Source organism: Schistocerca nitens, chromosome 1 (genome assembly GCF_023898315.1).
Source record: "Schistocerca nitens isolate TAMUIC-IGC-003100 chromosome 1, iqSchNite1.1, whole genome shotgun sequence".
In the NCBI taxonomy this organism is placed as follows: Eukaryota; Metazoa; Arthropoda; class Insecta; order Orthoptera; family Acrididae; genus Schistocerca; species Schistocerca nitens.
Genome location: NC_064614.1, coordinates 433,538,275 through 433,554,990, shown reverse-complemented (window position 1 = coordinate 433,554,990; position 16,716 = coordinate 433,538,275). Strand labels below are relative to the sequence as shown.

Below are 16,716 nucleotides of genomic sequence, written 5' to 3'. Positions count from 1 at the left end.
ATTTCTTTTGCCACTATGATCTTTGTCGTACTTGTAACTCTCGATTTTTGGGCGCGTAAGCGATTATTAGTTAGTTAGAGAGTCGGACCTTGAGAAAGTCAAGTCTTGGACGTCATGTTGGAAAGACGCATATTGTAGTTAGCTTATAAAATGTGAGGAAGCTGTTTTCAAGTATGTTTTGTATTGTGAAGTGATGTTTTGTGTGTTACGTGATACTGCAACAAAAGCAATAAAAAGGAAGTGTAACTTAAATTCGGAGTGCTGATTACTTTTTTACATCACCATTGTCCTGCAAAAGTGTAATCTTCAAGAATGGTTTGTGAATCACATCTATAAAACTTTTGAATATCGCGGAATAAAACATAGGCCTCTTTGCATTCGAGCTTGGAATTATCACCACCTAGATTTTCGACGATTGAGCCATGATTTTACAACGAGACCAGCGTAGAAAACACGAAAAGATGAGTGCCTAGTTTATTCATTATTGCATGAAATGACTTTATTAACTGTGCTCTAAAGACGCTTGCCACATAATAACTTTGTTGTTGCCCGAAAATGCAGTATTTAGCAGCGTGAGCAACACCACAATCATTATTAAATTTTTACCTTTATTGTGGTAGGGTTGTTAGAACGTGGGGGCTCGTCCGGGATAGGCAGCACCAAATATTCAAAAATTAACTTTAGATGTGTTTCAGGAAAAGTACATGTTGTTGTTTTGGTCTTCAGTCCTGAGACTGGTTTGATGCAGCTCTCCATGCTACTCTATCCTGTGCTAGCTTCTTCATCTCCCAGTACCTACTGCAATCTACATCCTTCTGAATCTGCTTAGTGTATTCATCTCTTGGTCTCCCTCTACGATTTTTACCCTCCACGCTACCCTCCAATGCTAAATTTGTGATCCCCTGTACATAGTGAATCTGTTATGAAAAATATCGATAAAAACCTGACAATCAAAAGGAGACAACCGCAGGACGAAAAATGGACGCAAAAAACAATGGGACGAAAAAGGATTTAAAATAAACAATGCGACTGGATTCCGACGGAGAAGACTTCAGCTATAAGTTAAGTAAAAATTCTAACGAATTTTGTAATTTGGTATTGTCATTTCTAGTGGTTCATTTTTTGTTAACAGTTAATAGTAGATAAAATTAATGCAGGGGAAGAAATAGTTGGGGGAGATCAAAAAATTGATAAGTTAATTCTGCAACTCGTGACTAAACAAAATGAAAATATAAATAATTTAAAATCTGAAATGAAGGCTGAAATTGACGAAAGGTTAGGGGAGAATTTGAATAAATAATTAAATGTAATAAAAACTGAGTTAATTTAGGCCAAAAATACACCGGAAGGTAACCTAAAGGTGATAGAATCGAGGGTAGATAATATGGAGAAAAAATTAATTGTTTTTGAAAATGAGTTCATTGCTGAAAATAGTAACAGAGTCAGGGAAATTCAGGAACTTCCAAATGAAAATGAATCACTAGATGCAAAATTAGATGACTTGAAAGCAAACAATGTTAATGCAATCAGTAGTGTTGAGAAAAAGGTTGACAGTTTAGAATCAAATCTTACCAATAAATTAGACACATTAAAAACTAAAATAAATCAAGTTGAAGAATATGTTGTTAACAAGAATTTGTACAGTCATGGACCAGCATGGTCGAACCTGTTAGTGAAAAGTTTTCCTTGTGATAATTTGCACCCAGTTGATTTTTTGCACCATTGTAGGGACAATTTTGTGCCAGGAATGTCTGATAATTCAAAAATTAAATTTGTCAAAAAGTTTCTTGAAGGGAAGGCCCTATCCTGGGCTAACCAAAATTTCGATCAGTGGGAAACCTTTGCAAATTCTGAGAAAAGCTTCTTAAACAAATTTTGGTCAGAGTCTGAACAGGGGAGGACTAAATATGAATTTTTAAATGGACCTATTTTCAGAGGGAGAGTGGGCATCATGAAAGTATTTTGTAAAGATCAGTTGAGAAAATTAATACATTTAGATAAACCTTTTGATTAAATGACACAAATAGATGCGCTGAAAAGAAGGCTACCTGAAAAATTGCAATGGGATTTAGTTCATGAGCCTGATGATTCCTTGGAAGAATTTTTAAAATATGTGGATGAATTGGATAGGGTATTAGAATCAGGGAATATGCAAAATTTTGACAATGGTGAACACCAACAGGGGGGGGGGGGGTGGTATTCAAACAGGTATGGAGAGAGGAGAGAATACAGAGACAATAGACATGAAGAACACAGGGGAAACAATAGGGATCATAATGGTAATGACAGAAATAGGGATAGAAATTTCGGAAATAGAAACAGGGGGGAAAAAATTGGAGATCAAACAGAGAAAGCAGGCAGGAAAACTCTGGACCGCCTCAATGAGGGTCCGCAGTTTTGGGGCGAGAAAATTTAATCACAATAGGACCTACAATAACAACTGGGAATTTACAGACAGAGGAAGAAGGAGACATGTAACTTATTATTATTATAAAACCAGTGAAAGACAAAACAAATACACACCACAAATAACAGACACTCATGTTCAACACCAAATTAATACTTTAAATTTTGATCAGAAATTTTGGGATACACAAGAGAAAATAATCATGTTGAAAGCAACAAGGTATCTACTTCTGAGAACAAACCAGATGAGGATATTGCAATTGTGTCAGAATTTTATAATTGGGTAGAGAATGATAATCTATGTAATTCTGAAGTATCTGGCAAACATTACAGCTCTGATTTGAATAAGTTATTTAATGAAAATGAAAAGTTATATGGAGATAGAGAGATGGAACTTAAATGTGACTGTGGATAGGATGCATGATGAGGAAAGTTTTGATTTTGACGAAAATATGGAAGTTAATGATGTTGTTGAGAGTGTACAGAGGCAAGTAATGGTGAGATTAATGCTGTGGGTGAGTATCAGGTATTCGTCGAGATTATTTCAAGTGAAGTAGTGAAGCTATGTGATAATGAAGTTGATAATTGTGAGCATTATGATGAGGTAAGTGTGGTTAGTAATGAGGAAGAGGACACTCATGCATCTGAAGAACAGGTAAAGTTAAGTTAGTGTAACCAATCTGATGTAGCAGAGGACTGTAATGTTGTGCCAGCTAATAGTATGAAGTATTTAAACTCACATACAAGTTCTGTAGGAAAAGGTGAAAAATTTTTAAAAATATTGTGGAACAGTTGCAATTACAAAACAGATAGGGAAGAGTTGTGGAACTATTTAGCTAAAATGTGTAGGAGGTTATATCCTCACTGGTGGCAAAGTGTAAAATGTAATGAATATCTGTTGTCTGCTCAAACTGTTGTATCCATAGATGATGTTAATGAAAGTGTCAATGTGTGTGTGAAGCTATTAAAAACTGATCAGGAAAATAATGTGGGTAATTTTAGAAAAATTGAAAATGACCTGTTACATGAACCATTAAAAGAAAAAGTAGAAGAATGTGAATTAGGGTGTCCATACATTAAAGCTAAAGTAAACAATTGGGCGGGTGAATGTCTCATTGATACAGGGAGTCATTTGAGAAAAATTCAGAAATAAAATTAAAGACAGTGTTGATTTTGTTGAGGCCCCTGTGATAAGAGGAGCTACAGGCAAACACAGTAAAGTCATCAAAAGTCAAGTATTTTTATCATTTGAAATAGAAGATGTAAAATTTGAGCAGGGTTGTCTTGTTATTCCAAGTGTAGAAGAGAACATATTGTTTGGCATGGACTGGGTGTTAAAGGTAAGTGCTGCATTTAGCTGGAGTGAGATGAAGTTAATTGTGTGTGAACCCAAAGGCAATATTATTGTGTGTACACAACTGTTTATTATACATTGTGGAGAAGGTTGCAATTATGTCAGGAAAATCATAGACTATGAAGAGAATTTGTACTGTTTTGATGACAAATCTGAGCTAAATTTTTCTGATCAAAATTGTGAAAACCTAGTTAAAAGCGAAGTAGAGGAAGCAATTAATTTGGATAGTGATCAAAAGAGAGAGTTGGAAAATTGATTGTGGGAATTTCAAGATGTTGTCAATGAAAAACCTGGGAGAGTCAGGAATAATCAATGCACTTTACACCTTAAAAATCATGAACCTTTTTTCCTCAAGCCTTATAGTATTCCTTTTGCAAAAAGAAAAGAAGTAGAGAGTGAGATACAAAAAATGGAAGCATGGGGTACAATCGAAAGAAGTAACAGTGATTATAATAATCCTTTGGTGGCGGTTTCCAAACGTGGAGGTGGTGTTAGACTTGTACTTGATTCTAGGCACCTTAAAAAAAATTTTGAAAAGAGAAAATGATCATCCAGAAAACATAGATGAACTGTTACATAAATTTGAATGTGTGAAATTCATGAGCAACTTTGACTTAACTTCAGGCTTTCACCAAATTTCTTTAGAAATAAATTCTAGAAAATACACTGCATTTTTGTGTGGGAGAAAAAGTTATCATTACTGTGTTCTACCATTTGGACTAACTGTTTCTGTTGCTGAGTTTATTAGAGGATTAGATCTTGTTTTGGGGGATGAACTACTGTCTAAACTTACTGTATATGTAGATGATATTTTGATTTCTGGAAAAACATGGGAAGAAACATTTTGAATTGTTAACACAGGTGTGTACAAAATTAAGGGAAGGGAGTATGACCTTAAAGTTAGAAAAATGTAAATTTGGAGTAAGTGAATTGAAATTTTTGGGGCACATTATTTCAGAAAAGGGGATTGAACCTGACAGAGAAAAAAATTGAAGCTATAGAAAATTTTCCTGTTCCTAAAAATAAAAAACAATTAAAATCTTTTTTTTGTCTTGCTGGATTTTACAGAAAGTATGTCAGTACTCAAGCTATGGACGCTTCTTGTTTATGTGATCTATTAAAGAAAAATATTGTCTGGGATTGGTCATCTGATTGTCAAAAAGCATTTGATGAGATAAAGAAACAACTTTCACAGAGCAGCATTCTATATAGGCCTGACATGTCTTTACCCTTCTGCTTAATGACTGACAGCAGTGATACGGGATTAATAGCACACTTATTTTAGGAAAAAGTAGTAAGAGATCATATTGAACACCATTCCATTGCATTTGCTAGTAGAATATTACAAAAGTATGAAAAGACTTACACTGTGACTGAAAAAGAACTTTTGGCTATACATTGGGCTTTCAACAAATTTAAAAATTATCTTCTTGGACACAAAGTGATTGTTTACTCTGACCACAAAGCACTAAGTTACTTACAGGAGTGAGTGTAGGCTTTATCATACCTTATTATCTTGCTGTTTGGGACACCCAATCCCATGCAGCTTGTGCATGGAATTGTGTGTGTGGGGGGGGGGGGGGGGAGGGAGGTGTTGTAATGGTACTTGAATTATGTAACCATTATGGTACCTCAACTCAACCTCTCGATACCAGTAAACACTCTACTGCGTTTCTGTAAAGTAGTTGACATATTTCTGAGACAACATTCAGATTTGATTTCATTAATTCATTAATGTAGAGGTATTTTGATACATCGATATGTTTATATTGCAATGATATTACTCTTATGTGTATTATTTCTTTTGCCACTATGATCTTTGTCGTACTTGTAACTCTCGATTTTTGGGCGCGTAAGCGATTATTAGTTAGTTAGAGAGTCGGACCTTGAGAAAGTCAAGTCTTGGACGTCATGTTGGAAAGACGCATATTGTAGTTAGCTTATAAAATGTGAGGAAGCTGTTTTCAAGTATGTTTTGTATTGTGAAGTGATGTTTTGTGTGTTACGTGATATTGCAACAAAAGCCCTAAGAAGGAAGTGTAACTTAAATTCGGAGTTCTGATTACTTTTTTACATCAACATTGTCCTGAAAAAGTGTAATCTTCAAGAATGGTTTGTGAATCACATCTATAAAACTTTTGAATATCGCAGAATAAAACCTAGGCCTCTTTGCATCCGAGCTTGGAATCATCACCACCTAGATTTTCGACGATTGAGCCATGATTTTACGAGACCAGCGTAGGAAACACGAAAAGATGAGTGCCTAGTTTATTCATTATTACATGAAATGACTTTATTAACTGTGCTCTAATGACACCTGCCACATAATAACTTTGTTGTTGCCCGAAAATGCAGTATTTAGCAGCGTGAGCAACACCACAATCATTATTAAATTTTGAACTTTGTTGTGGTAGGGTTGTTAGAACCTGTTTCTTCATCTCCAGTTTAACCTGACTTTTAAAAGCCACTCAAAGTAACCAGTATCATAAATAAGCAATTTCCGGTTCGTTATTGCTATTATTTCTGGTAACAGACATAGAAATCGAACAATAACCGAAAACTTCTAAGACTTCCTCAGTCATATGCATTATAAGTTTAATGATACATCGAATCAAAATGTCAAACATAATAGTTAAAATAAAAAAAACTTAGTCCATACACTGTTCGTTGTCTTTCTCGACAAGTAATCAGGGGTTGAATGCTGTAATAAATCCAGCAGTATTCTCCTCGCGACTCTAATTTTTTGAAACTCTGCTCGAAAATCGAGGCTCATAATACCGAAATGAAATGATCGAATAGCATTGACAACCGCGACTCCCCAGCTCGGAAAGTTTGCCACCGAGTAGCAAGTCTTCAATTGCCGCTGCGGTGGAAGACTTGCGTATCCATGATGAGAAAATGACTACGAGGACAACACAGCTCCCAATCTCTGAGAGGAGAAAATCTCCGACCCAGCCAGGATCCCACCCGAGTCCGCTGCGTGGAAGTCAGATGCAATGACCACTCACCTTAAGGGCATTAGGGACAGTCACTGCTAAAGAATGAAAACTGAGGCTAGAGAACTCTACTTTTAGTGTTGTGCATTTCCAAGGACTACAAATAGACAAACCTAGACACAGGCAGCAGATCAGATACTTTCTATTTTTTATAAACAATAAATGAATCCTTACGTTTTTAACTTATTATTGTTACCTTATTTCCTTACACTTTTATCACTTCCTAGAAAAGGAAGGCAAATAAGAAGCTTTTGTGCACAACATCTAGAGTTTTGTTTTCTTTAATTATTTTGAATTAAAAAAAAGTTTTATAGTCAAATTATTAACTTACTTTTAAACATGAATTTGAATACAATTCATTTTTTGATGATAAAATTCAGAATGCTCTTTCAAAAATTTAAATGAACGCTTTATATAGTAATCAAAATAGATCGTTTATCTGAAACAATTATGTGGTAACAGTTAAAATTTGAGTAATGAATTAATCCAGTGGCCCATATTTACTGTCCAGTATGTCATAAGCACTCGTTCTATAATGAGCTGATTTGTAAGTCAGCTGCTTTCATCAGAAGCAATATCATTCAAACACGAAACCAATCATTCAGAAGCCACAGAACATCTTAAACGACGAATAATTAATGTAGAGTAATGCAGAGTGGTTAACATTGCAAGATCACAGGTTAAGCTAAGCACGAGATAAGCCATTGCAAATGTGAAATGCTGGTTCATTAATAACCGGTGTAACCGGTAGAATGTTGAATGCAACCATGCAAACGAGCATGCATTGTGTTGAAGAGGTGACAGATATCAGTTTGTGAGATGGAGTTCCATGACTGTTGCACTTCGTGGCTCAGTGCAGGGACAGTTAAAGCTGTTTGTGGACGACGCTGGAGTTGTCCCATACGTGCTCGACTGAAGGCAGCTCCGCGATCGAACAAGCCAAACCAGCGTGTCGACACTGTGTGTAGGATGTTGGGTTACAACAGTGGCATGTGGGCGGGCGTTATCCTGTTGGAAATCACTCCTTGGGATGCTTTTCATGAATGGCAGCACAACAGGTCGAATCAACAAACAGACGTACAAATTTGTAGTCACGGTGTATGAGACAACCACGAGAAAGCTCCTGTAGTCATACAATATCGCACCCTAGACAATAACTCCAGGTATATGTCCAGTGTGTCAGGTACACATACGGTTTGATTGCAGTCTCTCAAGAGACATCCTTCTAACCAACATATGGCCATGAATGGCACCGAGGCAGAACCAGTTCTCATCAGCAAACACAACAGACCTCCACCCTGCGCTCCAATGAGCTCTCGCCTGACACCATTGAAGTCTGAAGTGTTGGTGGTTTGGGGTCAATGGAACGCACGCTACGAGACCTCTGGCTCGGAGCTGTCCTTGAAGTAACCGATTTGTAACAGTTCGTTATGTCACCATGGGACCATCTGCAGCTCAAATTACTGCTCCAGATGCAGTGTGATGCGCCAGAAGCAGACGCCAAACACTATGGTCTTCCCTGTCGGTAGTGTCAAGCGGCCATCCAGAGCCCAGCCTTCCTGCGACTGTACAATGTCGTGACTACCGGTGCCAGCAACCGTGTACAGAAGTTATGTTCCTGCCAAGTCTTTCTGCAGTATCGCAGAAGGCACATCCAGCTTCTTGTAGCGCTATTACACGATCTCGTTCAGACTCAGTGAGGTGTTGACGGGGGCATCTTTGTTGCCTAAAAAGCATTCTTGACTCGCACCAACTCAGCACAGGCAATCTCAAAAGTAAGTAACGCTCACGACCGTTACAGCATGTATTTAAAGCAAACTTGGTGTGCATCCTCACAATGGTGCTACTATCGCCACCCTTATGAGACAGGGGCGAAATCTGAATAGGCATCATCTTTCAGATGTACGAGGTGCATTAAAGTTCTAAGGCCTCCGATTTTTTTTCTCCGGACTGGAAAGAGAAAGAAACATGCGCATTGTTTTAAAATGAGGCCGCGTTCATTGTCAATACGTCCCAGAGATGGCAGCACCGTACGGCAGATGGAATTTTACCGCCAGCGGCGAGAATGAGAACTGTTTTAAATACTTAAAATGGCGACGTTTTCCTTACTTGAACGGCGTGCAATCATTCGTTTTCTGAATTTGCGTGGTGTGAAACCAATTGAAATTCATCAACAGTTGAAGGAGACATGTGGTGATGGAGTTATGGATGTGTCAAAAGTGCGTTCGTGGGTGCGACAGTTTAATGAAGGCAGAACATCGTGTGACAACAAACCAAAACAACCTTGGGCTCGCACAAGCCGGTCTGACGACATGATCGAGAAAGTGGAGAGAATTGTTTTGGGGGATCGCCGAATGACTGTTGAACAGATCGCCTCAAGAGTTGGCATTTCTGTGGGTTCTGTGCACACAATCCTGCACGACGACCTGAAAATGCGAAAAGTGTCATCCAGGTGGGTGCCACGAATGCTGACGGACGACCACATGGCTGCCCGTGTGGCATGTTGCCAAGCAATGTTGACGCGCAACGACAGCATGAATGGGACTTTCTTTTCGTCGGTTGTGACAATGGATGAGACGTGGATGCCATTTTTCAATCCAGAAACAAAGCGCCAGTCAGCTCAATGGAAGCACACAGATTCAACGCCACCAAAAAAATTTCGGGTAACGGCCAGTGCTGAAAAAATGATGGTGTCCATGTTCTGGGACAGCGAGGGCGTAATAATTACCCATTGCGTTCCAAAGGGCACTACGGTAACAGGTGCATCCTACGAAAATGTTTTGAAGAACAAATTCCTTCCTGCACTGCAACAAAAACGTCCGGGAAGGGCTGCGCGTGTGCTGTTTCACCAAGACAACGCACCCGCACATCGAGCTAACGTTACGCAACAGTTTCTTCGTGATAACAACTTTGAAGTGATTCCTCTTGCTCCCTACTCACCTGACCTGGCTCCTAGTGACTTTTGGCTTTTTCCAACAATGGAAGACACTCTCCGTGGCCGCACATTCACCAGCCGTGCTGCTATTGCCTCAGCGATTTTCCAGTGGTCAAAACAGACTCCTAAAGAAGCCTTCGCCGCTGCCATGGAATCATGGCGTCAGCGTTGTGAAAAATGTGTACGTCTGCAGGGCGATTACGTCGAGAAGTAACGCCAGTTTCATCGATTTCGGGTGAGTAGCTAATTAGAAAAAAAATCGGAGGCCTTAGAACTTGAATGCACCTCATAGAACCGCACCTACTAATGTTCGTTTGTATAGCAGAACTCCATCGTGCTGCTGTGAATTTTTCTGTCAGTGTATAAATAAGACTGTTATAAATGAAACTAAACAAATAAAGAAAAATCCGGTTATGCAGAACTAAAATATCGATGTCGGTATTAACCGGCTGGTTTTTTCCAATCCCTACAGCGACAGGGCGGGCATCGTCACGGCGCACTCCACTCCCGCTGGGTGGCGCCCACAGAGGGCCCCCGCTTAGCCGGCTTGAGGGGACACAGTCGCGAGGGAACTCCCATAAGGAATCAATGCTAAAACGAGCAAACGTCAGGTACTCTTTCTGAAGTAACTAATGGAGATAAAGACCTGAAACTTTTACAGTGTACAGCTGAAACTCCATTCTCAAATCACATTAAAAATGGTTAATGTATTTTATATATTTCTTGAGTAATCATTTTTTAATTCTATAAGACAAAAAATTAAAACTTTTTTAAACACCTTGGAGCTTGTAAATCTGTTCTTTTTATCACTACTGGTCTATTTTTTTATCTAATTAATCATCGTTGTATTAACAAGAGATACTGTAAGTCTGATGTCTGTAGCAGTCATAGTTTTTGAGAAAAGTGTACCAGAAGGTCAAAAAATGTAGTTTTGAGAAAAATGGTATTAAAGTTTTACATGCAAGAAAGTAATGTACAATGTCATACAGACACACTTTTAAAACATTCCAGGGCTATACTGTGGCTCAGCTTCTTGATCTTTATCTTCTTTTCTTTGATCTTCTGGCTATCCTGGCCTCCTTGGTAGCATTTCCTGCAGAAATATCAGCATAACAGATACGGTCCATGTCAATCTTTTTCAGTCCCCTTTCAGTATTGATACCATCCTTTGTTCCCAAGAGTCTTAATACATCAGTCTTCTTTGACACACCAGCATTGAAGCACATCACTGCATCATGAACACCAAATTTTAGTGTTTCTTTTCTAACGAAAACAGTTTTTGGTAGCCTTGTCCAAATGACAGAATTCAGACTTTCATTTGGGTTTTGAGTTTTTCCATGGAGACACTTTTTCAAGAGCTCTTGTTGGCTAAGGTCTCTGACAATGGGTTTCACGGCTAGCAGGATTTTATCTGGAATTGAATGTTTGTGCTTATAGCTGGAAGATGTAGCTGGGTTGTTGAATTTGCACCAGTTGTCAGGTCCCTGTGGGCAAAGGTTATGTTGTGGTTCCTCATCTGTTGAAATTTTATGAAAGAATATAGCCCAGATGGCTCTCCTCATTGCTTCTACATTGTTGCAGTTATTTCTAATGGCCATACCATAATAAGTCTGGATCCTGTCTATTTCAGCCTTTGTCAGCCCCCTTTACCACCTAACTTTTTTTCCTTACATTTTAGTGTTTCTTTTCTAACGAAAAGAGTTTTTGGTAGTTTGTCCAAATGACAGAATTCAAACTTTCATTAATTTTATTATTAATTTTATTAATTTTGACTCTAGGCCCATAAGGTTTATCTTCTACCACTTTCTGATAAGCCTTACTGTCCCCGTCCCCAAGATAGTCTGTATAGAGGATACCTCTTGACTGCACAGACCTTTTGAAAATGTTAGCAACACCAGCCACTTCCATGCCTCCACTAGAACCATCATAGTCCTTTTTGCATACATGTTGTATAGTGGGATTTTTGCTACAGATGTCACAGAACTTGGTAATAATTTCAATACCCAGAACCTTCCCAGTATCAAAAGAAGTTGCTGACACAATGCCATTTAGGGATGTATGCCCACGTTTCTGCCAACTGCCATCAAAACCAGCAGCAATTTGCCTTGGGTCAGATTTCGTATCATTCAACTGAACTGCTTCTTTGGCTGCTTTCACCATTGTAGATTCACTTACCTCAGCTACAACTGCACCAATAGTCTTGTTGTAAACATCAAACTTTCTTGGAGGTGGAGGAATGTTCATCACTGCACAAAGAGCAGCACCTGCACTTCGCCCTTTTCCAATAGATCTAAGTGCATACACTAATCTTATATTGTTTTCATACAATCTGCTTCTTGTTACATGGGATGACATTGTATTGGCAGTACAGCTACATTCTAAACATGTCAATACTAAATTACAAACAATTCCCTTGGTTTTCACCACATCTTCGTGCAAATTAACGTTTCCACCACAGTTTTTACAATTTGTGTGTTTTTCGATAACTTCACGTAATAACCTCATGGAGATCAGAATGTTTGTGTCAGTAACAACAGAAACACTGTTCACACCACATATTGCATTGTCACGCATTTGAGAGGCACTTGGAGAACCGGCAGCACCTAGAAGCTTCTTGCTTGAAGCACTGACACTCGCACTGACTTCACTTTCAGTATTATTTTCTGCCCCCTGTTCAAACCTAGCAGTTTCGCGGTTTATTTTTACATATTTATTTCCACGAAACTTAGGCTTATATCCAAACTTCCTTATTCTACGCATTGTGTTATAACGTTTCACAAAATCATTACATTTGTATCACCAAAACGTAAACAACTAGGATGAAGAAACTGACAAACGATAGTCGACAGTGCAGACAGGCTGGCAAACATCAGAATAACAATTCTCTCTTGCAACCCAAATAAAGAGCATTTATGTCCGTGGAACATAAATGATTGTTGTATTATAGTCAATGCTGACTACTGCGCAAGACACAGCAAAAATGGACGTGGCGCTAGTTTCCATGCTTCACGAACAAATTAATAACGCCGAATCTAATAATCAGATTTGTATGAAACAAACGGCATTCTGTAGCCAAATAATTGTAGCATAGATTAAGACTAAAAAAAATCGATTTTTTTGAGCCTGTTCGCCACTGCGTCCCCTTAATGCGGACCCGAGAATCCTCGGATAATCCACAACACGAATGGTTTTGCCGGAAACTGCTATCATATGACGACATCTCTTTTTTCTCAACGCATACTAGTCGTATAGGGATGATTGTGAAAGGTTTTTTAACCGGCTTCTAAGATTGCATACCGATTTCGCGCTTAAGGTTAATTTTAACATTTGCGATCACTATGAACAAGTCGCAGGGACAAACATTTCAAAGAGTGAGATTACACTTACAGATCCCGTCTTTGTTCACAGATATGTAGCCTTTTCAAGGGTAACTAAATCAACTAACTTTTTTTTATTCATTGGAGAAAATTAAAAACAAACAGAACACGAAGATTACATTCTTACGTCACATATCGTTTACACCGAGGTACTGTAATTCTCTGTACGGAATTTTGTTCAGAATTATATGCATAGAACTGCATACACAAGGATGTGTCATAGATTAATGATTATTGTTTTTTCACTTCATTCGGTTTGTTTTAAGATGTTTGCTCTTCATTTCCACAACCACTCTTAGCCCAAGACGACACTTACTCCAAATACTGCAATTATTCACAACTATAAATGTGTGAAAGGTTCGCACAGGTCCCCTGGTTTGCTATGTTATCCAAACATGTTACATGTCACATTAGAAAGGCCACTCCTTTAAGGGAAGGCTGGCTGTACTGGACACGTGGGCTTTTTCGAAATTACATTTCTTTCTTAATACACTCCTGGAAATGGAAAAAAGAACACATTGACACCGGTGTGTCAGACCCACCATACTTGCTCCGGACACTGCGAGAGGGCTGTACAAGCAATGATCACACGCACGGCACAGCGGACACACCAGGAACCGCGGTGTTGGCCGTCGAATGGCGCTAGCTGCGCAGCATTTGTGCACCGCCGCCGTCAGTGTCAGCCAGTTTGCCGTGGCATACGGAGCTCCATCGCAGTCTTTAACACTGGTAGCATGCCGCGACAGCGTGGACGTGAACCGTATGTGCAGTTGACGGACTTTGAGCGAGGGCGTATAGTGGGCATGCGGGAGGCCGGGTGGACGTACCGCCGAATTGCTCAACACGTGGGGCGGGAGGTCTCCACAGTACATCGATGTTGTCGCCAGTGGTCGGCGGAAGGTGCACGTGCCCGTCGACCTGGGACCGGACCGCAGCGACGCACGGATGCACGCCAAGACCGTAGGATCCTACGCAGTGCCGTAGGGGACCGCACCGCCACTTCCCAGCAAATTAGGGACACTGTTGCTCCTGGGGTATCGGCGAGGACCATTCGCAACCGTCTCCATGAAGCTGGGCTACGGTCCCGCACACCGTTAGGCCGTGTTCCGCTCACGCCCCAACATCGTGCAGCCCGCCTCCAGTGGTGTCGCGACAGGCGTGAATGGAGGGACGAATGGAGACGTGACGTCTTCAGCGATGAGAGTCGCTTCTGCCTTGGTGCCAATGATGGTCGTATGCGTGTTTGGCGCCGTGCAGGTGAGCGCCACAATCAGGACTGCATACGACCGAGGCACACAGGGCCAACACCCGGCATCATGGTGTGGGGAGCGATCTCCTACATTGGCCGTACACCACTGGTGATCGTCGAGGGGACACTGAATAGTGCACGGTACATCCAAACCGTCATCGAACCCATCGTTCTACCATTCCTAGACCGGCAAGGGAACTTGCTGTTCCAACAGGACAATGCACGTCCGCATGTATCCCGTGCCACCCAACGTGCTCTAGAAGGTGTAAGTCAACTACCCTGGCCAGCAAGATCTCCGGATCTGTCCCCCATTGAGCATGTTTGGGACTGGATGAAGCGTCGTCTCACGCGGTCTGCACGTCCAGCACGAACGCTGGTCCAACTGAGGCGCCAGGTGGAAATGGCATGGCAAGCCGTTCCACAGGACTACATCCAGCATCTCTACGATCGTCTCCATGGGAGAATAGCAGCCTGCATTGCTGCGAAAGGTGGATGTACACTGTACTAGTGCCGACATTGTGCATGCTCTGTTGCCTGTGTCTATGTGCCTGTGGTTCTGTCAGTGTGATCATGTGATGTATCTGACCCCAGGAATGTGTCAATAAAGTTTCCCCTTCCTGGGACAATGAATTCACGGTGTTCTTATTTCAATTTCCAGGAGTGTATTTTATTGGAACATTTTTCACAGTAAACAGTACTATGATCATTGATTTAAAAAGTTATAAAACTCAGTGTCATAGGAATATACGTTCATTTACTTTTAACATTTTTTCCATAATTGAATTTGAACGTTTAAATCTTTGTCGGGTTGTGTCAGACATGAGATTGTAATGTGTTGTAGTATTCACCAAACAGTTTTTGTGACTAACATAAAGGTAGCAGGAAGCGGGAAGTGAGCTCCATACAACAGTTGCTGTACTGAGGAGTCGTGCTCGCAGCCGGGGATCTACAAATTCTCCTTCCATCCTGCCTGCTCCTATCCCTGCCGCAACCATTACAGCAGCTCAGCCTACCTCAACGGAGACACAAGAGCGCATGTCTACTGGAGCACGGTTGTTCAAGCGGACCGACTTCGGTTTAAGCAAGCCTGGCAAGCTTTACGGGATCCTTTCAGCCTGTTGTACACGATAACAGTTGCGCTATCAATCCAACATGACTAGCCAGGTATATGTTTGCGTAGGTGGTTTCACTGCAGCTCATTTTTCATAACGATGGGAGCAGCAAAATGAAGAAACCTAATTTAAATGTGATTGGGCAGAAATTAAGAATGCGGAATATACAGGGTGAGGCAGCTAAGTCATAACACCCCTTTTATCTCCCCAACGATAACAGATACAAAGATGCCGTTTAGACAGTGAATTGCAGGGACAGGGGATACTTGAATACATCACATTTCATGTTTGTGCTATTTTTTATTAACACTCCACGGTTGCTAATGCTGCCCCTGTCGAAGCCAACGTAGGTTCTCTATTGACCAGTAATGCATATTATGCAAATTAACATTACCGTGGTTGGTGAAAGTCGGTTCTTCACTAAAAAGCACCCGTTGGAAAAACGTTGGATCATCCTGTAGGCGCTACAGAGCGAACCGGCAAAATTCCTGGCGCCGTTCGAAGTCCACACCGAAGAGTACTTGATGTAATGAGAGGTGAAACGGATGAAATCTATGCCGGTGCAATATGCTTAGAACACTTCTCTGACTTATACCACATTCCGAGGCGATACGTCGCGACGAAACAGTAGCGTCGTTATGTGCGAACGCTAGAACGCCCTCTTCATGTACCTCACCAGTTGCAGTTTTCTGCCTTGTCCTCTGTATGGCGTTCCATGATCCCGATTCAAGCAGTTTCTTGCAAATACGTGCAAGAAGCTGGCGCGTAGGACGCTCACGATCAGGATACAGCTCTCCATATTGCTTTATTGCTCTAACAGCATTTCTTCTGTTTTCACCATACACTAGAAGCACAAATAACTTTTCTTCGTTGGTGTACATGTCTGTTCCAAGAAATTATGACGGAAATGCGATGTCTCATTACCCCAGCAGGACATTTATACCCTTCTCTCCAGCTACCTCGTGCGTGACCTTGCAGCGTTATCGAGAAGCAGGTAAAGAACGTCTTCCAGTAAAGTTCCTCAGTGGTCAACAGGAAAGGTCGCACTGTACAACGCCACTTCGAAGGACGAATACGATACGCATAAAAATGACCCCATCTACGCATCCACGCTGCTGCGGAGCTGGAATGACGTGGTTGCGTAGAAGACACTCATAGCGGTTGCCAGCAACGGTACAGATAACAGGACCGGAAGCACCTGTCTCTTCGAAAAAATATGGCCCTCTGATAAATGATGCCGTAAACGCGCCCCACACAGTGACCTTTTGAGCATGAGGTGGTACTGAT

The 16,716-nt window shown here is 40.7% G+C and overlaps 1 protein-coding gene across 1 annotated transcript in view; it reads right to left on the bottom strand.

Annotated features, from left to right (window-relative positions):
• LOC126235939 (zinc metalloproteinase nas-4-like) overlaps positions 1-16,716 on the bottom strand; it is a 130,443-nt gene that overhangs the window by 87,509 nt on the left and 26,218 nt on the right. The window lies entirely within an intron of this gene.